We start from the raw sequence: 23,375 nt of genomic DNA on the forward strand, positions 1-23,375 counted from the left end.
TTCATAGATTGTACATCCTGGCAAAACATTAACCTTTATAATAAACCTTATATAAATGTAATACCTATTTTCCGTGTTTTTCTGTGTTGGCATCTATTCATGCCTGCAAAGTTTTTGCATGTTGTGTGATTTGCTCAGTATAGTGTTAAAGGGGTATTCTGGCTTTATACATCTTATCCTCTACCCAAAGGATAGAAGATAGGATGTATTATCACAGGGGCCCTGCCGCTGGGGACCCATGCGATCATACATCTTATCCCCTATCCTTTGGATAGCGGATAAGATAAATAAAGCCAGAATACCCCTTTAATGTTTTCAACCAATAGGCTCCTGGGTGGGGTATGTAGACCCCAGCTCTGCTGGTATTGCTGGCTGCTAATTGCACTATGTTTGCGCTATGTTTTGCACTATGTTTGATACTTAGTCTGTGTTCACATGTATCCTGAGTTGAGGCATATCTTTTTGTCCTGTATTCGTGTATCCAGATTTTAGCCTTGTTATGTTTGTACTGTGCTCGAGGTTTTAGTGCTATTCTTTGTATATATGTAGTGTACCTTGTTTAGACCCATTTTCAGATTGTTATCAGTCCTGTTTAGTTTCTTAATCCTGCTCCTGCTGGGTGTCACTCCTCTGCACGTGGCTTAAGCGGTATGCACAAGAAGATATAGAGTCCTGGCACCAGCTTCTCTTTCAAATGCTTTCAATGTTTATTCATCACATTGCATGATACATGAACTCAGCGCATTCATGTATCATGCAATGTGAAGAATAAACGTTGAAAGCATTTGAAAAAGAAGCTAATGCTGGGAATCTACAGTTGCAAGAAAAAGTATGTGAACCTTTAGGAATTATATGGATTTCTGCACAAATTGGTCATAAAATGTGATCTGATCTAAGTCACAACAATAGACAATCACAGTCTGCTTAAACTAATAAACACACAAAGAATTAAATCTTACCATGTTTTTATTGAACAAACCATGTAAATATTCACAGTGCAGGTGGAAAACGTATGTGAACCCTTGGATTTAATAACTGGTTGAACCTCCTTTGGCAGCAATAACCTCAACCAAACGTTTCCTGTAGTTGCAGGTCAGACGTGCACAACGGTCAGGAGTAATTTTCGACCATTCCTCTTTACAGAACAGTTTCAGTTCAGCAATATTCTTGGGATGTCTGGTGTGAATCGCATCTCAATCGGGTTGTAGTCAGGACTCTGACTGGGCCAATCCAGAAGGTGTATTTTCTTCTGTTTAAGCCATTCTGTGGTTGATTTACTTCTATGCTTTGGGTCGTTGCCCTGTTGCAATACCCGTCTTCTGTTTAGCTTCAGCTGGTGGACAGATGGCCATTAGTTCTCCTGTAAAATGTCTTGATTAACTCTGGGAATTCATTTTTCCTTCGATGATAGCAATCTGTCCAGGCCCTGACACAGCAAAGCAGCCCCAAACCATGATGCCCCCACCACCATACTTCACAGTTGGGATGAGGATTTGATGTTAGTGTGCTGTGCCTCTTTTTCTCTACACATAGTGTTGTGTGTTTCTTCCAAAAAACTCAACTGTCCACAGAATATTTTACCAGTACTGCTGTGGAACATCCAGGTGCACGTGTGCAAACTGTAAACGTGCAGCAATGGGTTTTTTTGGACAGTATTGGCTTCCTCTGTGGTATCCTCCCATGAAATCCATTCTTGTTTAGTGTTTTACGTATCGTAGATTCGCTAACAGGGATGTTAGCATATGCCAGAGACTTTTGTAAGTCTTTAGATGACACTCTAGGATTTTTTTCACCTCATTGAGCGGTCTGCGCTGTGCTCTTGCAGTCATCTTTACAGGATGGACACTCCTAGGAAGAGTAGCAGCAGTGCCCATTTATAGACGATTTGTCTTACCGTGGACTGATGAACAGCAAGGCTTTTGGAGATACTTTTATAACCCTTTTGTCACGATGCCGGCTGGCAGGAGGTGGATCCTCTGTGCCAGAGAGGGATTGGCGTGGACCGTGCTAGTGGACCGGTTCTAAGTCACTACTGGTGTTCACCAGAGCCCGCCGCAAAGCGGGATGGTCTTGCTGCGGCGGTAGTGACCAGGTCGTATCCACTAGCAACGGCTCAACCTCTCTGACTGCTGAAGATAGGCGCGGTACAAGGGAGTAGACAAAGCAAGGTCGGACGTAGCAGAAGGTCGGGGCAGGCAGCAAGAATCGTAGTCAATAAGGAATAGTAGGAGGTCAAATACACAGTATGGAAAAACACAGTAACGCTTTCACTAGGCAACAAGATCCGGCAGGGGAGTGCAGGGACAGAGAACAGATATAGTCAGGGAGCAGGTGGAAGCCAATTAAGCTAATTGGGCCAGGCACCAATCATTGGTGCACTGGCCCTTTAAGTCTCAGGGAGCTGGCGCGCGCGCGCCCTAGAGAGCGGAGCCGCGCGCGCCAGCACATGACAGCAGGGGACCGGGACGGGTAAGTGACCTGGGATGCGATTCGCGAGCGGGCGCGTCCCGCTGTGCGAATCGCATCCCCGACGGCCATGACAGTGCAGCGCTCCCGGTCAGCGGGACCGACCGGGGCGCTGCGGAGAGAGAGACGCCGTAAGCGCTCCGGGGAGGAGCGGGGACCCGGAGCGCTAGGCGTAACAGTACCCCCCCCCCCCTTAGGTCTCCCCTTCTCTTTGTCCGGTAACTGCCTCCCCTGGGATGAGGACACCGGAAAAGAATGGAGGGTTTCCTCAACGGCAGGCAGTACAGCAGGAGTGGGAATGGGGAGGGAGGGCAGAGGGCGAGGCCTGGCACGGGGCAGTGTGACACCAGGACGGGGGCCATGGGGAGGCACCGAGGCTTGCCTGACTGGACTGGGAGGGGGGGAGAGGCACTTCTTATGGCAGGCAGAGTCCATAAAGACCTTAGGGAGACCGGTTACAGGGGGAACCACAGGGTCACGGCAGGGAGTACTGAAACCGGTTTAAGGCAGTCCTTGAAACAAGAGGAACCCCAGCTATTGATCTCCCCTGTGGACCAATCCAGGGTTGGGGAATGGTGTTGAAGCCAGGGTAGTCCAAGGAGAATTTCGGAAGTGCAATTGGAGAGGACCAAAAACTCAATTTTTTCGTGATGAGGTCCGATGCACATTAGGAGGGGCTCCGTGCGGTAACGCACGGTGCAATCCAACCTGACTCCGTTGACCGCGGAAATGTAGAGTGGCTTGACGAGACGGGTCACCGGGATGCGGAATTTATTCACCAAGGAATCCAGAATGAAATTCCCAGAGGCACCGGAGTCCAAGCAGGCCACGGCTGAGAGGGAGGAGTTGGCTGAAGGAGAAATCCGTACGGGCACCGTGAGACGTGGAGAAGCCGACTTAGCATCAAGAGACGCCACACCCACGAGAGCTGGGTGCGAGCGTGCGTTTCCCAGACGTGGAGGACGGATAGGGCAGTCCACCAAGAAATGTTCGGTACTGGCACAGTAAAGACAAAGATTTTCTTCCCTACGGCGATTCCTCTCTTCCTGGGTCAGGCGAGACCGATCCACTTGCATGGCCTCCTCAGCGGGAGGCCTAAGCGTAGATTGCAACGGAGACTGTGGGAGAGGTGCCCAGAGATCTAAGTCTTTTTCCTGGCGGAGCTCTTGATGTCTCTCAGAAAAACGCATGTCAATGCGAGTGGCTAGATAAATGAGTTCATGCAGGTTAGCAGGAATTTCTCGTGCGGCCAGAACATCTTTAATGTTGCTGGATAGGCCTTTTTTAAAGGTCGCGCAGAGGGCCTCATTATTCCAGGATAGTTCAGAAGCAAGAGTACGGAATTGTATGGCGTACTCGCCAACGGAAGAATTACCCTGGACCAGGTTCAGCAAGGCAGTCTCAGCAGAAGAGGCTCGGGCAGGTTCCTCAAAGACACTTCAAATTTCCGAGAAGAAGGAGTGTACAGAGGCAGTGACGGGGTCATTGCGGTCCCAGAGCGGTGTGGCCCAAGACAGAGCTTTCCCAGACAGAAGGCTGACTACGAAAGCCACCTTAGACCTTTCAGTAGGAAACTGGTCCGACATCATCTCCAAGTGCAGGGAACATTGTGAAAGAAAGCCACGGCAAAACTTAGAGTCCCCATCAAATTTGTCCGGCAGGGACAAGCGGAGGCTAGGAGTGGCCACTCGCTGCGGAAGAGGTGCAGGAGCTGGCGGAGGAGATGGTTGTTGCTGCTGTAGCTGAGACTGAAATTGCTGTAGCTGTGACTGAAGCTGCTGTAGCTGCGACTGGAGTTGCTGTGTCATGGGGGTCAAGTACGACAGCTGGTGATCTTGTTGGGCGATCTGTCGGGCTTGCTGGGCGACCAGTGTAGTGAGGTCGGCGACAACTGGCAGAGGAACTTCAGCGAGATCCATGGCCGGATCTACTGTCACGATGCCGGCTGGCAGGAGGTGGATCCTCTGTGCCAGAGAGGGATTGGCGTGGACCGTGCTAGTGGACCGGTTCTAAGTCACTACTGGTGTTCACCAGAGCCCGCCGCAAAGCGGGATGGTCTTGCTGCGGCGGTAGTGACCAGGTCGTATCCACTAGCAACGGCTCAACCTCTCTGACTGCTGAAGATAGGCGCGGTACAAGGGAGTAGACAAAGCAAGGTCGGACGTAGCAGAAGGTCGGGGCAGGCAGCAAGAATCGTAGTCAATAAGGAATAGTAGGAGGTCAAATACACAGTATGGAAAAACACAGTAATGCTTTCACTAGGCTCTAAGGCAACAAGATCCGGCAGGGGAGTGCAGGGACAGAGAACAGATATAGTCAGGGAGCAGGTGGAAGCCAATTAAGCTAATTGGGCCAGGCACCAATCATTGGTGCACTGGCCCTTTAAGTCTCAGGGAGCTGGCGCGCGCGCGCCCTAGAGAGCGGAGCCGCGCGCGCCAGCACATGACAGCAGGGGACCGGGACGGGTAAGTGACCTGGGATGCGATTCGCGAGCGGGCGCGTCCCGCTGTGCGAATCGCATCCCCGACGGCCATGACAGTGCAGCGCTCCCGGTCAGCGGGACCGACCGGGGCGCTGCGGAGAGAGAGACGCCGTAAGCGCTCCGGGGAGGAGCGGGGACCCGGAGCGCTAGGCGTAACACCTTTCCAGCTTTATGCAATGTTTCTGCCGCTTGACTGCTCATGCCTGGATCTCAGGCACGGAGCAGTCATTCGGCTATCGGACATGCAGGTCCTCCAGCTGCTCGGGACGGCGTGATTTCCCTGCGGCGGTCCCGAACAGCCCACATAATGTGGCGATCAACCTTAATAGAGTGCGGCACCGTGATCAGTGCTGCTCGCTATCAGCCACAGGCCGACCCGCTATTATTGAAAGGGAGCGGACTCAGGGCGTACAGGTACGTCCTGGGTCCTTAAGTGGTTAATAAGTGTGAAAAAGCCCTTCCCCCCACAAATATTAAAATTAAAAAAAATATTTGGTATCATCGCGTGCAGAAATGTCCGAACTACTAAAATAAAATGTTAATGATCCTGTGTGGTGAACAACGTAAATGTAAAAAAAAAAACAAAGTACAAAATTGCAAATTTTTGCTCACATGACATCCTAAATAAAAGCACAAAAAAAGTGAGCAAAACATCACATATATGTACATATACAGTTAAAACTACAGGTAATGGTGCAAAAAATAAGCCCATGATATGAGAAAATAAGAAAGTTCTAGGGGTCAGTAGAAGGTCATCAATGCAATACAGCAAGATGCAGGATTTAACACAATCACTTTTCTTTTCAGTTAGAAATTGACTGTACTTCCGCTAGCTGTGTATTGCGCAGACAAATTTATCATATGCTGTGCGCCATTTTAAATAAATTTGATGCACAACAGCACTGTTACGCCGAGTGCTCCGGGTCCCTGCTCCTCCCCGGAGCGCTCGCGGCGTTCCTCTCTCTGCAGCGCCCCGGTCAGACCCGCTGACCGGAAGCGCTGCAATGACTCTGCCGGCGGGGATGCAATTCGCATAGCGGGACGCGCCCGCTCGTGAATCGCATCCCAAGTCACTCACCTGTCCCGGTCCCCGGCTGTCACGTCCTGGCTCGCCAGCTCTCGAAGATTTAAAGGGCCAGTGCACCAATGATTGGTGCCTGGCCCAATCAGTCTGATTAGCTTCCACCTGCCCCCTGTCCATATAACCTCACTTCCCCTGCACTTCCTTGCTGGATCTTGTTGCCTTAGTGCCTAGAGAAAGCTACTACTGTGTTTACCATTACTGTGTTCCTGACCTCCTGCTATTACTATTGACTACGAACCTTGCCGCCTGCCCCGACCTTCTGCTACGTCTGACCTTGCTTCTGCCTAGTCCTTCTGTCCCACGCCTTCTCAGCAGTCAGCGAGGTTGAGCTGTTGCCGGTGGATACGACCTGGTTGCTACCGCCGCAGCAAGACGATCCCGCTTTGCGGCGGGCTCTGGTGAAAACCAGTAGCAACCCTAGAACCGGTCCACCGACACGGTCCACGCCAATCCCTCGCTGACACAGAGGATCCACATCCAGCTAGCCGAATCATAACAAGCACTTTCACAGCTGAAAATTATTGACTGTAAAACACGTCTACCACAGGCAATGATGATAAATTCCCCCCAGTGTTTTTAAACATAATTTTCTCCATAGTATTTCCTATACACATCTCATAAAAGTTTTATTTCGAATATAATTACAATTGGCAAATTAAACCTTTTTCTGCTTTTGCCAATATTTGTAATTCACAATTAAAGGGTTTATCTCATAAGAGGATTTTAGTATGTGTTTTGACACGTGGTGCAAGGGATTCTTGTCAATTTGTGACACCAGGGCACCATTAGCCTATACACGGTCCGAGGTGGAGACAGCTTCTCCTGCATCAGGCACGGGGAGTAAGACACACACCAACGCCGGGTTACAGGTAACTGTCTTTTACTGAGGCAGGTGAAGATGGTACAACACACAATACTGAGCAGAGTAGAAGGGATGCAATGTAACCCTTGGGAGCCCTGTTGCCTTGCTGGGACTGATGGTGCTTTTCACCCACTTGAATTTTACATACTTGAAATTTGAGAGTTAAAGATAACCCATGCTGATTGGGGTTCTGATAAGGTTCAATTACTAACACCGCCAGGGTTTGACTCACCAACTGTACAGGGGAACACTTGCAGAATGGTAGGCTGACTTGATGAAGGATTTTCTCAGGCTTCCCTCTGGATTCAACACACATGGCTTCCACCTCCTTTCCACACTGAACTCAGCACTGAACACAACTCCACTGGGGCGACTCCTCCCCACTAAACTATATACAGGAGAATTTGGGGGTTCTCATTGGGCAGACAGGGTCACCTGGTTACTACTGCTTCAATGTAGGTACAATACATAAATAACACAAAATACAGTGAATATAATAAAGGGCATGAAAATGGCAAACATCACAACAGTGCCCGAGGAGATCCACAGCCCCCAGGCTACCACATATGTACCTGCCAGACAGTAATGGACATGCTTTAGAAGGATCTGTGCTTGTCTTGTGGCTAAATGGCTATGTTGTGAGATTACCATAATGCTGTGGCTATCTTTTTGTGGCAACTGTTCGCTATTTCCTGTTGGATTTTGTTCTCAAACTACAAGTCCCATTGTTCATTGTTTGTAAGTGTGCGGTCATTTTCCTCCATCCCACACATCAGCCACCCTACCCATTGAAACACAAATGAGTTGTATTCCATTCAAAAGACCAGTGTTTTCTAACCGGGGGCCTACAACTGTTGCAAAATGATCTCTTTCTCATACCCAGCGGTCGCTCCACCTATTGAATCAGCCCAGGGGCGGACTGACTGGCCGGTCCTTTCGGACGTTGTCCAATGGCCTGGCCAGGGAAAGGGCCCACTGTTCGGCGTCTGTAACATACAGTCATAAGTTTTTATTTTTCAATAGCCGGGCCCGGCCGCACTACGGCCGCAGTGTCATTGCAGAAATTCCGCTGTGTCGGAGCCAGGCCCGGAGCTGGCGTCACTTTCATTCCTCTTCCAGACAACCACTGGGGCAGTGGCCCTTTAAGAGAACTGCAGTGGCTGCCTGGGAAAGGAGCTGAGGTAATTTCCCACTGTGATGTGACCTCACGTCTAAGCCCAGGAGTTTACTGTAGCGCGGCCGCCAAAGAACTCCCTGCTCTGCTGGCTTTCTCAGTGTCTGCCGGCACAGGACCAAGGGGCCACACAAGAATAAGCCAGCCTGGCCAGGTGGGTGACTTTTGAACAGGGCCAGACATCGGGCTTTTGCCTGGTGTGTCGGGCGATCCGTTGGGTGGCCCAGCCGCCTGCCTGCCCAGCTGCGGCGCTGATCGATGATCTCTGGGAAAGTGAGTTGACAAGGGGGGTTAGCAGAGGGGGGGAGTATTTTGGGTGAGGAGACTGGGGTGGCATTTTCAGGGGGGGGGAGCAGGTGTGTGGTGATGTGGGTATAGGGATTTTAGGAGACTGAGCTGGGGGGGGGGGTAAGGAGTGTTGAAGAGACCGAGGGGCGTGTATGTGTGAATGATAAATCAATGTATGTATCCTGTAAATGTATGTGTTATTGATGTATGTATGTATGGATGTTAGATGTATTTATGACAGATGTGGGGGATACACCTGTGCCAGTGCCACTCTCTGAACCATTCCTTGTCTCCATCTCCATGCAAAATTGTAATTTTTACGTCGGCCCCTCTGCACCTCCCTCATCCCTGTATACAGTTCCCACCTCGCCCCTCCCTCAGGAGGAGGACATAGATTATTTTTATAGCTGTCATAATCTCCATCCAGGAGTGGGGCTGTGATAATCTACAACCTCCTCCTGAAGGAGGGGCAAGAAGGGAACTGTGCACGGGGCTGAGGGAGATGCAGAACTGCATCCTGCACAGCTCCTCCTTCCCCCTCCCCTCGCTGTATGTTCGGAAATCTCCGGACAGCTGAGGGGAGGGGACAACGTAAAAATGCATGGGGCACAGATCTACTGCTTCTTGGACTGTATAAGTGTTTACAAAACAGTGTGTGACTAAATTTTGCAACACAATGTTTGGAAAACACAGACAGATATATATATATATATATATACAGTGGTCCCTCAACATACGATGGAAATTCGTTCCAAATGAACCATCGTTTGTTGAAACCATCGTATGTTGAGGGATCCGTGCAATGAAAAGAATAGGAAGTTATACTCACCCGTCCCCGCCGCTCCGGACCTTCACCACTGCCCTGGATGTCTCCTCCCTCGCTGTCGCCGCGTCCCCCGGGTGTCCCTGCCTCTCCGGACTGTCTCTGCTGGCCGGGAGCATCGCTCTCCATCGCCGTCATCATGTCGCTGCGCATGCCGCTCCTATTGGATGACGGGACGGCGTGTGCAGCGACGTGATGACGACGCCAGAGAGCGACGGCGATGTAGGGGATCCCGAGGAGGATGGTCCGGAGCGCCGGGGACAGGTGAGTGACACTCACCGGACCACATGGAGCACCTTAAACGGCTATCCGGCGGCAGCTGAAGTAGTCTGCGCTGCCGGATAGTCGTTTATGCGATGGCCCCGACATACAAAAGCATCGTTGATGCTGCCTTCAACATGTGATGGCCTCTGAGAGGCCATCTTATGTTGAAATTATGGTATGTCGGGGCCATCGTAGGTCGGGGGTCACTGTATATATATATATATATATATATATATATATACAGTCATGGCTGTAAATGTTGGCACCCCTGAAATTTTTCTAGAAAATGAAGTATTTCTCACAGAGAAGGATTGCAGTAACACATTTTGCTATACATACGGTGTACATATTAGGACATCCTTCGGCATCGTTCCTCACTCTGTCATACCTCAGACCAAATTGCCTCGTTTCTCCTCGGTCACGCAAAACTTCATCCTACCTCAGACAAAACTCCTTCCGTCATCACACAAAACTCCCACCTCCCTGAGCGCTCAGCATAAACTTCTCCTATTTCTCCTATTACCCCTTGTAAAAATGTAAAATTTGGGGGAAAACCAGCATTTTAGTGAAAACATTTTTTTTCACTTACACATCCAACTTTAACAAAAAGTCATCAAACACTTGTCGGGTGTTAAGGCTCACTGTACCCCTTGTTACATTCCTTGAGGGGTGAAGTTTCCAAAATAGTTGCCATGGGGTTTTTTTTTTTTTTTTTTTTTTTTTTTGATGTTCTGGAACCATAGGGACTTCCTAAATGTGACATGCCCCCCAAAAACCATTTCAGAAAAAACTCACTCTTCAAAATCCCATTGTCTCTCCTTCTCTTCTGAGCCCTCTAGTGCACCCACAGAGGACTTAACATCCACATATTAGGTATTTCCTTACTCAAGAGAAATTTTAGGGTGATACTCCAGACAAATTTTAGGGTGATTTTTCTCCTTTTACCTCTTTTAAAAATTCAAAAACTGGGTCTACAAGAACATGCGAGTGTAAAAAATGAAGATTTAGAATTTTCTCCTTCACATTGCTGCTATTCCTGTGAAACACCTAAAGGGTTAACACACTTTATGAATGTCATTTTGAATACTTTGAGGGGTGCAGTTTTTATAATGGGGTCATTTGTGGGGTATTTATTATATGAAGGCCCTTCAAATCCACTTCAAAATTGAACTGGTCCCTGAAAAATTCCGATTTTGACAATTTTGTGAAAAATAGGAAAATTGCTGCTTAACTTGGAAGCACTCTAATATCTTCCGAAAGTAAAAACATGTCAACTTTATGATGCAAACATAAAGTAGACATATTGTATATGTGAATCAATATATAATTTATTTGGGATGCTCATTTTCCTTATAAGCAGAGAGTTTAAAAGTAAAACATTTTTTAAAATTTTTCATCAAATTTGTGATTTTTTTTTTTTACCAAGAAATAAAGTATCACCGAAAATTTACCACTGACATAAAGTAGAATATGTCATGGAAAAAACAATCTCTGAATCAGAAGGAAAAGTAAAAGCATCCCAGAGTTACTAATGCTTAAAGTGACAGTGGTCAGATGTGCAAAAAAATGCTCGGGTCCTTAAGGTCAAAATGGGCTGTGTCCTTAAGGGGTTAAAGTTATCAGTAGAGAGAAAAGACTTTGTAATACCAGGATTTTGTGGCGATGATCAGGACGCAGGAATCACAGGTTAAAAGTAACGACCATCAGATTTATTAACAATAATGCAACGTGTTTCACTGTGCATGCGCAGCTTCCTCAGGGATGCGCAGCGAAACACGTTGCATTATTGTTAACAAACCCGATGGCCGTTACTTTTAACCTGTGATTCCTGCGTCCTGATCAGCGCCATGAAATCCTGGTATTACGAAGTCTTTTCTCTCTACTGATAACTACAACTCCAGGAAGGCTGCAGACGGACCCCTATTCAACTACACACCTTTACCATTGGTGTGTATGTTGGTGCACAACCCCTTTCGGTAAGCGGTATTGAATCCATCATTTCCCCATACCCTTACCCCCTACGTTACTCCACAGGGAGCGCCTTTGTTTTTTCTTTTAAGGGGTTAAAGGGCCTGGGACATAGCAGCCATATTAAAAAAAGTTGTTATTACCTAACTTTCTCACAATACATAGCATGTGGGTCCAATGGTGTAACATGTAAGGCTCCTTTCACATTATGAGCATTCATCCGTTATTAACCCCTTAAGGACTCAGGGTTTTTCCGTTTTTGCACTTTCGTTTTTTCCTCCTTACCTTTTAAAAATCATAACCTTTTCAATTTTCCACCTAAAAATCCATATTATTGCTTATTTTTTGCATCGCCAATTCTACTTTGCAGTGACATTAGTCATTTTACCCAAAAATGCACGGCGAAACAAAAAAAAAAATCATTGTGCGACAAAATCGAAGAAAAACGCCATTTTGTAACTTTTGGGGGCTTCCGTTTCTACGCAGTGCATATTTCGGTAAAAATTACACCTTAACATTATTCTGTAGGTCCATACGGTTAAAATGATACCCTACTTATATAGGTTTGATTTTGTCGCACTTCTGGAAAAAATCATAACTACATGCAGGAAAATGTATACGTTTAAAAATGTCATCTTCTGACCCCTATAACTTTTTTATTTTTCCACGTACAGGGCGGTATGAGGACTAATTTTTTGTGCTGTGATCTGAAGTTTTTATTGGTATGATTTTTGTTTTGATCGGACTTTTTGATCATTTTTTATTCATTTTTTAATGGTATAAAAAGTGACCAAAAATGCGCTCTTTTGGATTTTGGAATTTTTTTGCGCGTACGCCATTGACCGTGCGGTTTAATTAATGATATATTTTTATAGTTCGGACATTTATGCATGCGGCGATACCACATATGTTTATTTTATTTATTTTTTACACTGTTTTATTTTTTTTATGGGAAAAGGGGGGTGATTCAAACTTTTATTAAGGAAGGGGTTAAATGACCTTTATTAACACTTTTTTAAACTTTTTTTTGCAGTGTTATAGGTCCCATAGGGACCTATAACACTGCACACACTGATCTTCTACACAGATCACAGGCGTGTATTAACACGCCTGTGATCAGTGTTATCGGCGCTTGACTGCTCCTGCCTGGATCTCAGGCACGGAGCAGTCATTCGCCGATCGGACACCGAGGAGGCAGGTAAGGGTCCTCCCGGTGTCCTGCAAGCTGTTCGGGACACCGCGATTTCACCGCGGCAGTCCTCAACAGCCCGACTGAGCAGCCGGGTCACTTTCACTTTCACTTTAGAAGCGGCGGTCAGCTTTGACCGCCGCTTCTAAAGGGTTAATACCGCACATCGCCGTGATCGGCGATGTGTGGTATTAGCAGCGGGTCCCGGCCGTTGATGAGCGCCGGGACCAACGCGATATGATGCGGGATCGCGGCGAGATATCGCTTCATATCGCGGGAGCCGGCGCAGGACGTAAATATACGTCCTGCGTCGTTAAGGGGTTAAACATCCATCTTCTGTGTAAAAATGCATGCATAATAACAGATGAAATAACGGGTGCTAACGGCTGAATAAATATTCATCTGTTGAGACTCGTTATTTTATCTGTTATTATACATCCGTTAAGACCCGTTATAACATCCCTCATGTACGGCCGGTTTAACACCTCTGCCTACAGACTCCCACAGTCGGAACTACTACTACTCCCATCATGGAACAGACTTGTTTCCATGATGGGAGTAGTAATTCCCTGGCTTCCGGAGTCTGCAGACAGCTGGGGGGGCTACATTAGTGTTTGTACTACTACCCCCATCATGGAACAGAGTTTGTTTAGGGCTGAGGGATTGATCGCACTGGGTCTCACTTCTGTGACCCCATGCGTTCAGAAGTTATTAAGCAGGGGAGCGAGCAGCATGGTCCGCAACCCTGTGATGCATCGTGTGTTTTAACTTTCATTTTTAAATCCCCCGCAGGGAGCCTTGAATGGCTGGTACTGAGGAGCCATTCAGGGCTCTCGGGGTTTTTAAAATGAACATTGTGAGTGGCAGCGGGGGCCATATGTATATTAAAAGCGCTCTGGGGGGCAAGATATATTGCGTTGCAGGGGGGGCAGACATATAGCCTATATATCTAGCCCCCCAGCGCATTTATAAAATGCCCCCCACAGCGCATTAAGAAAGATATCATCCCCGCCAGCGCATATTTATATATATATTTATATTTGTATATCCCCCGCCGGTGCATTAATAAAGATATGACCCCCGCCAGCGCATTTATATATATATATATATATATATATATACAGCAACAGGAGAATACAGCAGCACACTGCTAGCACAAAGATATAGATGAAACATGAGTATATAGATAAAACATGAGTATATAGATAGAACATGAAAAGCTATACAGCTGTAATGCAATAAATGAAGATATGAAACTATGAAATTATGAGGTACTTAGCTTGCAAATTTGGTGCCAAATAGCGTGGACCGTCCCACCACGGTAAGGTGACCTCATTCTGGGACAGACCCTACACTGTGAATATGCCTCTGTGTGAACAGTACAGCAGGCATGCAAGGTCTGAAACATCCAAGGCACCTAATATACACCTAATAGAGGTGGGTGGGGTGCAGGAGCCAACATGGAGGTAGCCACTCCCCCGTATGTGTAATACAACCAAACAATAAGTTGGCCAGCACTATTAATTCCAAACTATTGTAAAAACCTGGCTTGCAGGTGCAGGCTGCTGGGCTAAATATACAGCAACAGGAGAATACAGCAGCACACTGCTAGCACAAAGATATAGATGCAACATGAGTATATAGATAAAACATGAGTATATAGATAGAACATGAAAAGCTATACAGCTGTAATGCAATAAATGAAGATATGAAACTATGAAATTATGAGGTACTTAGCTTGCAAATTTGGTGCCAAATAGCGTGGACCGTCCCACCACGGTAAGGTGACCTCATTCTGGGACGGACCCTACACTGTGAATATGCCTCTGTGTGAACAGTACAGCAGGCATGCAAGGTCTGAAACATCCAAGGCACCTAATATACACCTAATAGAGGTGGGTGGGGTGCCGGAGCCAACATGGAGGTAGCCACTCCCCCATATGTGTAATACAACCAAAGAATAAGTTGGCCAGCACTATTAATTCCAAACTATTGTAAAAACTTGGCTTGCAGGTGCAGGCTGCTTGGCTAAATATACAGCAACAGGAGAATACAGCAGCACACTGCTAGCACAAAGATATAGATGAAACATATAGAGTATATAGATAAAACATGAGTATATAGATAGAACATGAAAAGCTATACAGCTGTAATGCAATAAATGAAGATATGAAACTATGAAATTATGAGGTACTTAGCTTGCAAATTTGGCGCCAAATATATATATATATATACCCTGCAGTGCATTGATAAACGTATGACCCCCGCCAGCACATTTATATATACATATATATATATATATATATGTATACCCCCCCCGCAGCGCATTTGTCATAATATGCCACTGCAGCACTATGAATGAAAAGTATATCTATCAGCAGCGTATAGTGCCAGCAGCCGGTCAGCCCTATGATGCTGATAGAAATACTTTTCACACATAGCGCTGCGGCAGCATATGTATATAGAAGCGCTGTGGGGGGGCAGATAACGCATTTATGTCTGCTCCCCCAGCGCATCTATATACCCCTGCAGTGAATGAAAAGTATTTCTATCAGCAGCAGACGATAGAAATACTTTCATTCTTAGCACTGCAGGGGTATATGTATATAGATGTGCTGGGGGGCCAGACATATAGTATCATCTGCCCCCCACAGTGCTTCTATATATATATGCAGCCGCCGCGCTATGAATGAATAGTATATCTATATGTGACAAGTATATCTGTCAGCAGCGCATCCAGCAGCCGCCCGATATACTATTCAATCATAGCGCGACGGTTGCATATGTATATGGAAGTGCTGTGGGGGGCAGATAACGCTATATTTCTGCCCCCCAGCACATCTATATACTGTACATATGCAGCCACGGGCACTATGAATGAATAGTATATCTTTCAGGATCATGTGACCAGCAGCTGCTGGATGTGTACTGATAGATATACCATTCCCATATAGCACTGCAATGGAAAATTAAGACAAATGCGCCGGCGGGGTCACATTATGCGCTGGCGGGGGGTATAGATATATCCAAAGAAATGCTCTGGCTGGGGGCATATTTTTATTAATGCGCTGGCGGAGGTAATATTTTTATTAATGCCCTGGCAGGGGTCATATTTTTATTAATGCAATGGCAGGGGTCATATTTTTATTATTGCGCTGGCGGAGGTCATATTTTTATTAATGCGCTGGCGGGGGTCATATGTTTATTATTGCGCTGGCGGGGGTATATATTTTTATAAATGCGCTGGCGGGAGGCATATTATAAATGCCCTGGGGGGCTAGATATATAGCTCTCTATGCACCCCCCCTGCAGCGCTATATAGCTTGCCCTCCCACAACACTTTTAACCCTTGAAGGACTCAGCGTATTTCCGTTTTGCATTTTCATTTTTTCCACATCATAACGCTTTCAATTTTGCACATAAAATTCCATATGATGGCTTATTTTTTGCGCCACCAATTCTACTTTGCAGTGACAACGGCGAAACGGAAAAAAATGTGGATAAGCAGCCCCAACATTTTTTTTAAAAGATAATCAAGCTGTCCTGGAGGCTCAGGGAGCATCAGTGTCAGCGCAAATTATCCGTCAAGATTTAAATGAAATGAAACGCTATGGCAGGAGACCCAGGAGGACCCCACTGCTGACACAGAGATATAAAAGAGTAAGACTACATTTTGCCAAAAAGAACTTGAGTAAGCCAAAATCCTTCTGGCAAATCGTCTTGTGGACAGATGAGACCAAGATAGAGCTTTTTGGTAAAGCATATTCTACTGTTTACCGAAAATGGAATGAGGCCTACAAAGAAAGGAACACAGTACCTACAGTGAAATATGGTGGAGGTTCAATCATGTTTTGGGGTTGTTTTGCTGCCTCTGGCACTGGGTGCCTTGAAATCTGAGGATTACCAACAGATTTTGGGTTGCACTGTACAGCCCAGTATCAGAAATCTGGGTTTCTGTCCGAGATCTTGGGTCTTCCAGCAGGGCAATGACCCAAAACATATGTCAAAAAGCACCCAGAAATGGATGGCAACAAAGCTCTGGAGAGTTCTGAAGTGGCCAGCAATGAGTCCAGATCTAAATCCCATTGAAAACCTGTGGGAAAAGGCGTCATTCCAATAAGAGAGACCTGGAGCAATTTTTAAAGGAAATGTGGTCTAACATTCCGGCTGAGAGGTGTAAGAAGCTTATTGATGGTTATAGGAAGTGACTGATTTAAGTTATCTTTTCCAAAGGGTGTGCAACCAAATATTAAGTTAAGGGTGCCAATAATTTTGTCCAGACCATTTTTGGAGTTTGGTGTAACATTATGTCCAATTAGCTTTTTTTCCTCCTTTTTTTGGTTTAATTTCAGGGGTACCAACATTTACGGCCATGACTGTATGCTGTCCTCATATCCTAATCTCATATCCCATCATTATATCCCGACATCATATTCTGTCCTCATATCCCATCCTCATTAGTGATGAGCGGCATAGGCCATATTGGAATTCGCGATATTTCGCGAATATATGGACGAATATTCATCATATATTTGCTAAATTCGCATATTCGTTATATTCATTTTGTTTGCGCATATGCGAAAATATATGCGCATATGCAAACATATATATGTGCATATTCACGAATATTGAGCCCTCCCTTCTTTAATGTATAGGGAACTAATGGGCTAGTGCAGTGGTCTCCAACCTGCGGACCTCCAGATGTTGCAAAACTACAACTCCCAGCATTCCCGGACAGCCGTTGGTTGTCCTCATATCTCATAACATATATTTCTCATAGACTTGTATGGGACTTTAAACAAAAACCCAAACCCTGGCAAATGGGGGTGAGTAAGGGTTAAATCCCCTATCCTATGTTTGTTGTTGACATATTAGTAACTTGTGTGCCAAGTTTCATGTTAATATCTTTAGCCGTTTGGACGTGATGTTGGAACATACACACATACATACACACATTGGGGGACATGTATCAAAGATTTTACCCCTGTTTTGTGTGTATTTTTTTGCGCACGTTTTGGTAGAGCATGCCCTCCAGATGTGTCCAAAACGGGGTACATTGGAGCTGCATATATAGTACACATGGATTTATTACCTGCGTACTTTTCCTTTGCACCAAAAATTTTGACGCAAGTGCGTCTTTTTCCCCGTAAATATAAGCCATCTTTAACTGCACGTAGCGATCCTTTCTATTTCGGAAGGAAACTACTACTAAGGAACCACCAGAATGTTTTAACTTTCCTATCTCAATTCCTCATTTGGTTTGCTTTATATTGCTTTTTACTCCTTGGTTATTCCAAAGCACTTTTAAAATAATTTGCATATAGAATATTTGTTTCCAGTTCAGTTATTCATTAGATCACTTGTATATTGGTATTGTTATTTTATGATCCAACAATTTAATACATTTACATAGGAAATGTTTGATAACTTATCATTGAACAAGCTCCGTCACATTAAAATAGCTTTGTAATCCACTTAACACTGTAGATCATTCTCCTTTTATTTTTAAAATGTACTGCTTTCCGTTATACTTTTCCCCAGCGCCCGGTAAGATCTTACCAGCCATCTTACCATGTGACCACGGGGGGTTTCATCCCCCCCCCCCATCGATCGCTGCTATCAGCTAGTCAAATCTGACTAGCTGATAGCAGCGTTTCGCTATGAGAATACTTAGCAGCGCGGAGTGTGAGTCCGGATCATGGGGATCGGGACACACACCACTCTGCTAAGTGTCCCTTACCCGTCCCCCGGCGTCACTTACCCAGCCATGCGGTGTCCCGAGCGGACCCGGTGTGAGCGGCGTCCTCCAGGCGGTCCCGGGGATGGTGCGTCCCGGCGGTGAGTTTCCGGCAGCAGGACGGCATCTTCATTGGCAGCAGTGAGATCGCCGTAAAGCGATCTCACTGCTGCCTCTGGGAGTTTCAAAACTACAACTCCCAGCATGCCCAGACAGCCTTTGGCTTTCTGGGCATGCTGGGAGTTGTAGTTTTGCAACATCTGGAGGGCCACAGTTTGGAGACCACTGTATAATGGTCTCCAATCTGTGCTCTTCCAGATGTTCCAAAATTACAAATCTCAGCATGCTCAGTCTGTCCAGGCATGCTGGGAGTTGTAGTTCTGTAACATCTGGAAGACCACAGATTGGAGACCATTATACAGTGGTCTACAAACTGTGGACCTCCAGCTGTTGCAAAACTACAACTCCCAGCATGCCCAGACTGACCAAGCATGCTGGGAGTTGTAGTTCGTCAACATCTGACCCTTCAGATATTGCCGAAATACAACTTCCAACATGTCTGGTCATGCTGGGAATTATAGTTTTGCAACAGCTGGAGGCACACTAGTTGGGAAACATTGTTTGTTTCCTAACTCTTTTTCCCAACCCGTGTGCCTCCAGCTGTGCCTCTAAACTATAACGCCCAGCATGCACTGACAGACCATGCATGCTGGGAATTGAAGTTGTACAACAGCTGGAGGCACACTGGTTTGGAAACACTAAGTTAAGTAAAAAACTTTCAAGTGTTTTGCAACCAGTGTGCCTTCAGCTGTTGCATAACTACAACCCTCAGCATGCACGGACTGCCAAAGGGCATCCTGGGAGTTGTAGCAGTATGCCTCCAGCTGTTGCATAACTACAAGTTCCAGCATGTCCTTCTGCTGTCACTGCATGCTGAGATATGAAGTTTTTGCAACAGCTGAAGGCACACTGGTTGCGAAACACTGAGTCTGTTTCCGTGTTTCGCAACCAGTGTGCCTCCAGCTGTTGCAAAACTACAACTCCCAGCATGCACGGACAGCCAAAGGGCATGCTCGGAGTTGTAGTTTTGCAACAGCTGCATGTTTCCTCCCCCCCCCCTCCCCCCAATGTGAATGGACAGGGTACACTCACATGGGTGGAGGTTTACAGGGAGTGCTGCACCCCCACTCGCTGTGAACCCCTGCCCATGTGACTGTACCCTAAAAACACTACACTACACTACACTTAAATAAAATAAGTGAAAAACACTATATATACACATACCGCTACACAGCCCCCCTCCCCTCCCCAATAAATATGAACAACGTCTGGTACGGCACTGTTTCCAAAATGGAGCCTCCAGCTGTTGCAAAACAACAACTCCCAGTATTGCCGGACAGCTGGAGGCACCCTGTTTGGGAAACACTGGCATAGAATACCCCTATGTCCACCCCTATGCAAAACCCTAATTTAGGCCTCAAATGCGCATGGCGGTCTCTCACTTTGGAGCCCTGTCGTATTTCAAGGCAACATTTTAGGGTCACATATGGGGTATCGCCGTACTCGGGAGAAATTGCCTTACAGATTTTGGGGGGCTTTTTCTCCTTTTACCCATTATGAAAAGGAACAGTTGGAGTCTACACCAGTATGTTAGTGTATAAAAATAAAATTATTTACACTGACATGCAGGTGTTGCCGCATACTTTACATTTTCACAAGAGGTAAATGGGAAAAAAGATCCCCATTTTTTGGGAAACAATTTAGCCAGAGTACGGAGATACCACATATGTGGGCGCAAAGTGCTCTGCGGGGGCACAACAAGGCCAATAAGGTAGAGTGCACCATGTACATTTGAGGTGATTTGCACAGGGGTGTCACAGATGTTAAATGAAGAATAAGGACATTGATATAATTGATGTGTTATAATTGGGTGCAAAAAGTGGTATTATTGTGAGATTAAAACTCTACATAATGAAGAAAAAAAATTCTAAAACTAATAACGAGGACACACTTACTGTTTAGGTGCAGATACGCTGCAGACAAAGCTCCTACTAAATAGAGCTGCGGTGTAAATTTATGCTCTGAGGAGAATTCTAAATTTAAACGCAATTCAAGAAAGTAGCTGCATAAGAATGATAAATTTAACGCAGCTGCGCCAAATTTAGACAACAGGCAGAGGGGTAAAAAAACTTCTATTATACACTGGAAATGATACATGTCCCCCATTGAGTTTTATATATATAGATTAAGGAAGGCAGAATAGAGGTGTTACGTAGAATAAAATGCGGGAAAAATGCAAAAAATACCCTATACAATAGTGATATGTATATATATATATATATATATATATATATAATAAATATGTATATATATATATATATATATATATAAGTACAGACCAAAAGTTTGGACACACCTTCTCATTCAGAGTTTTCTTTATTTTTATGACTATGAAAATTGTAGATTCACATTGAAGGCATTAAAACTATGAATTAACACATGTGGAATTATATACATAACAAAAAAGTGTGAAACAACTGAAAATATAGTGTATTAGAAATCTTGGGTGAGTTCCCACACTTTTTTTTTCCTGGACTTGACACCTGAACAGTGATCCCTCAACTTACAATGGCCTCAACATACAATAGTTTAAACATACAGTGGTCTTTTCTGGACCATTGTAACTTGAAACCAGACTCAACATACAATGTACAGACAGTCCAGATCTGTGAAACATGTCACAACTGGAGGAACGGACCAATCAGAATGGGCATTCACTGGTTAATCACCTCTATTACTGAAGTGCATGCACTGACTGGCTGTCTGATAGTGCCCCCTACAGTACAGGGAGGAACTAAAAGTTCTGTACTACTCTTTACCTGTGCCAGGGTTAGCTGCTCCTTTGGACACCAAGTAAGGGTGGCTCCATTTGGGACACTGTGTGTACTGTATAGGACCCTGAAGAAGCTCCTGTCCTCTACATAAACCATTGTTTCCCAATCAGGGTGCCTCCAACTGTTGCAAAACTACAACTCCCAGCATGCCCGGACAGCCAACGGCTGTCCGGGCATGCTGGGAGTTGTAGTTTTGCAATAGCTGGAGGCATCCTGATTGGGAAACACTGACATAGACAGTAATTACAGCTCCCAGCAGATCTTTATTACTTTTATATGTAAACATTTGCTTTATCTATATTAGTTATCTACTTATTTTTCTTTTTTTTTTTTTTTCCTATTTTTGGATGACATTTTGGGGCTTCAGGACCAATTACCAGGTTTCCATAGAGTTATGGTCTCAACATACAATGGTTTCAAACATACAATGGTCGTCCCGGAACCAATTAATATTGTAACTTGAGGGACCACTGTATATATATATATATATATATATATATATATATATATTCAAAAACAATGCAGCACTACTTCACCATTAGATGCCCGGTGCCAGTGCCCCGACTCGATCAAAGTCCATGTAATAGAAAACAATGGCGCAGCACTCCAAAATTGCAAAAAAGTGTAAAAATGTATTCCTTCATGTCAAAATTCAAAGCGACGTTTCAGCTCCCCACTGGAGCTTTTTTCAAGCATCATGCTTGAAAAAAGCTCCAGTGGGGAGCTGAAACGTCGCTTTGAATTTTGACATGAAGGAATAAATTTTTACACTTTTTTGCAATTTTGGAGTGCTGCGCCATTGTTTTCTAATATATATATATATATATATATATATATATATATATATATATGTGTGTTATTACATTTCTTCCCTCGCTTATAGACCTGTGAGACAAGGTTGGTGACATCACACATGTGACATCACACATGTGGCATCACAAGGGATCATCTATATCTTTGCCTTTCTTATAATCAGGCAGCAAAGGAGGCAAGACATTTCATGGATCAGGGGGAGGATGGCCAGGAGCAGCCGAATACAACCAACAAACCAAGAAGATTGCTTCTTAGCATACCTGCAAAATACTTACGACAGGATAAGGACAACATTCAGCAAAGAGAGGTTGAAAGGGGTAATCCAGGATGAGAAAATCAGAGCTGATTTCTTCTAAAAACGGCACCACCTCTGTCCTAATGTTGTGTGTGATATAGCTGCTCAGTTCTTGAAAAGTGAATGGAGAAAACTTGTAATACTACATACAACAAGAGGACAGGTATGGTGCTGCTTTTGGAAACATGTAGCTCTGTTTTTTATTCCCTTTTAACAAACTTCTAGGATCCAACAACATTCATCTGATGGACGGTACAGGTAGGGCCTACATGTTTTTCTATACATTTCTCACTATTAACACCAGATTCCTGTAACTGACACAATCATTTCAATGGCCTCAGTGCTGAACTTCTAGACAAACGGGGGAGATTTATCAAAACCTATGTACAGGAAGAGTTTCCCAGTTGCCAATAGCAACCAATCAGATTGCTTCTTTCATTTTGCAGAGGCCTTGTTAAAAATGAAAGAAGCGAGCTGATTGGTTGCTATGGGCAACTGGGCAACTTTTCCTCTGCACAGGTTTTGATAAATCTCCTCCTTTATCTTTTAGGGGTCTTTTAAAAAATGAAAGACGCTATTTGATTGGTTGCTGTGGGCAACTGCACCACTCTTAGGCTGCACAGATTTTGATAAATCTCCCCCACTGAGTCTCTAGGCCCCTCCAGCTGACCTCTATATACAGTATTGGTTTAATCATGAGGTGATAAGAACATTTCACTTAAATTCCATGTTAGGAGAGCCAACTAACGCCACAATGTCCTTATCAGTAAAGGATATCACCTCTCCCCCTAACGTTATATCGGTTATTTTACTTCACATTATAATAAAATCATTACCATAGAATTCAGGCGCTTAGGATGAGATACAGTGGTCCCTCAAGTTACAATATTAATTGGTTCTGGGACGACCGTTGTATGTTGAAACCATTGTATGTTGAGACCAGAACTCTATTGAAACCTTTTAATTGGTTCTAAAGGCACCAAGATGTCATCCAAAAATAGGAAAAAGACAGTGATTACAGCTCCCAACAGATCTT

Source organism: Hyla sarda, chromosome 11, assembly GCF_029499605.1.
Source record: "Hyla sarda isolate aHylSar1 chromosome 11, aHylSar1.hap1, whole genome shotgun sequence".
Classification (NCBI taxonomy): domain Eukaryota; kingdom Metazoa; phylum Chordata; class Amphibia; order Anura; family Hylidae; genus Hyla; species Hyla sarda.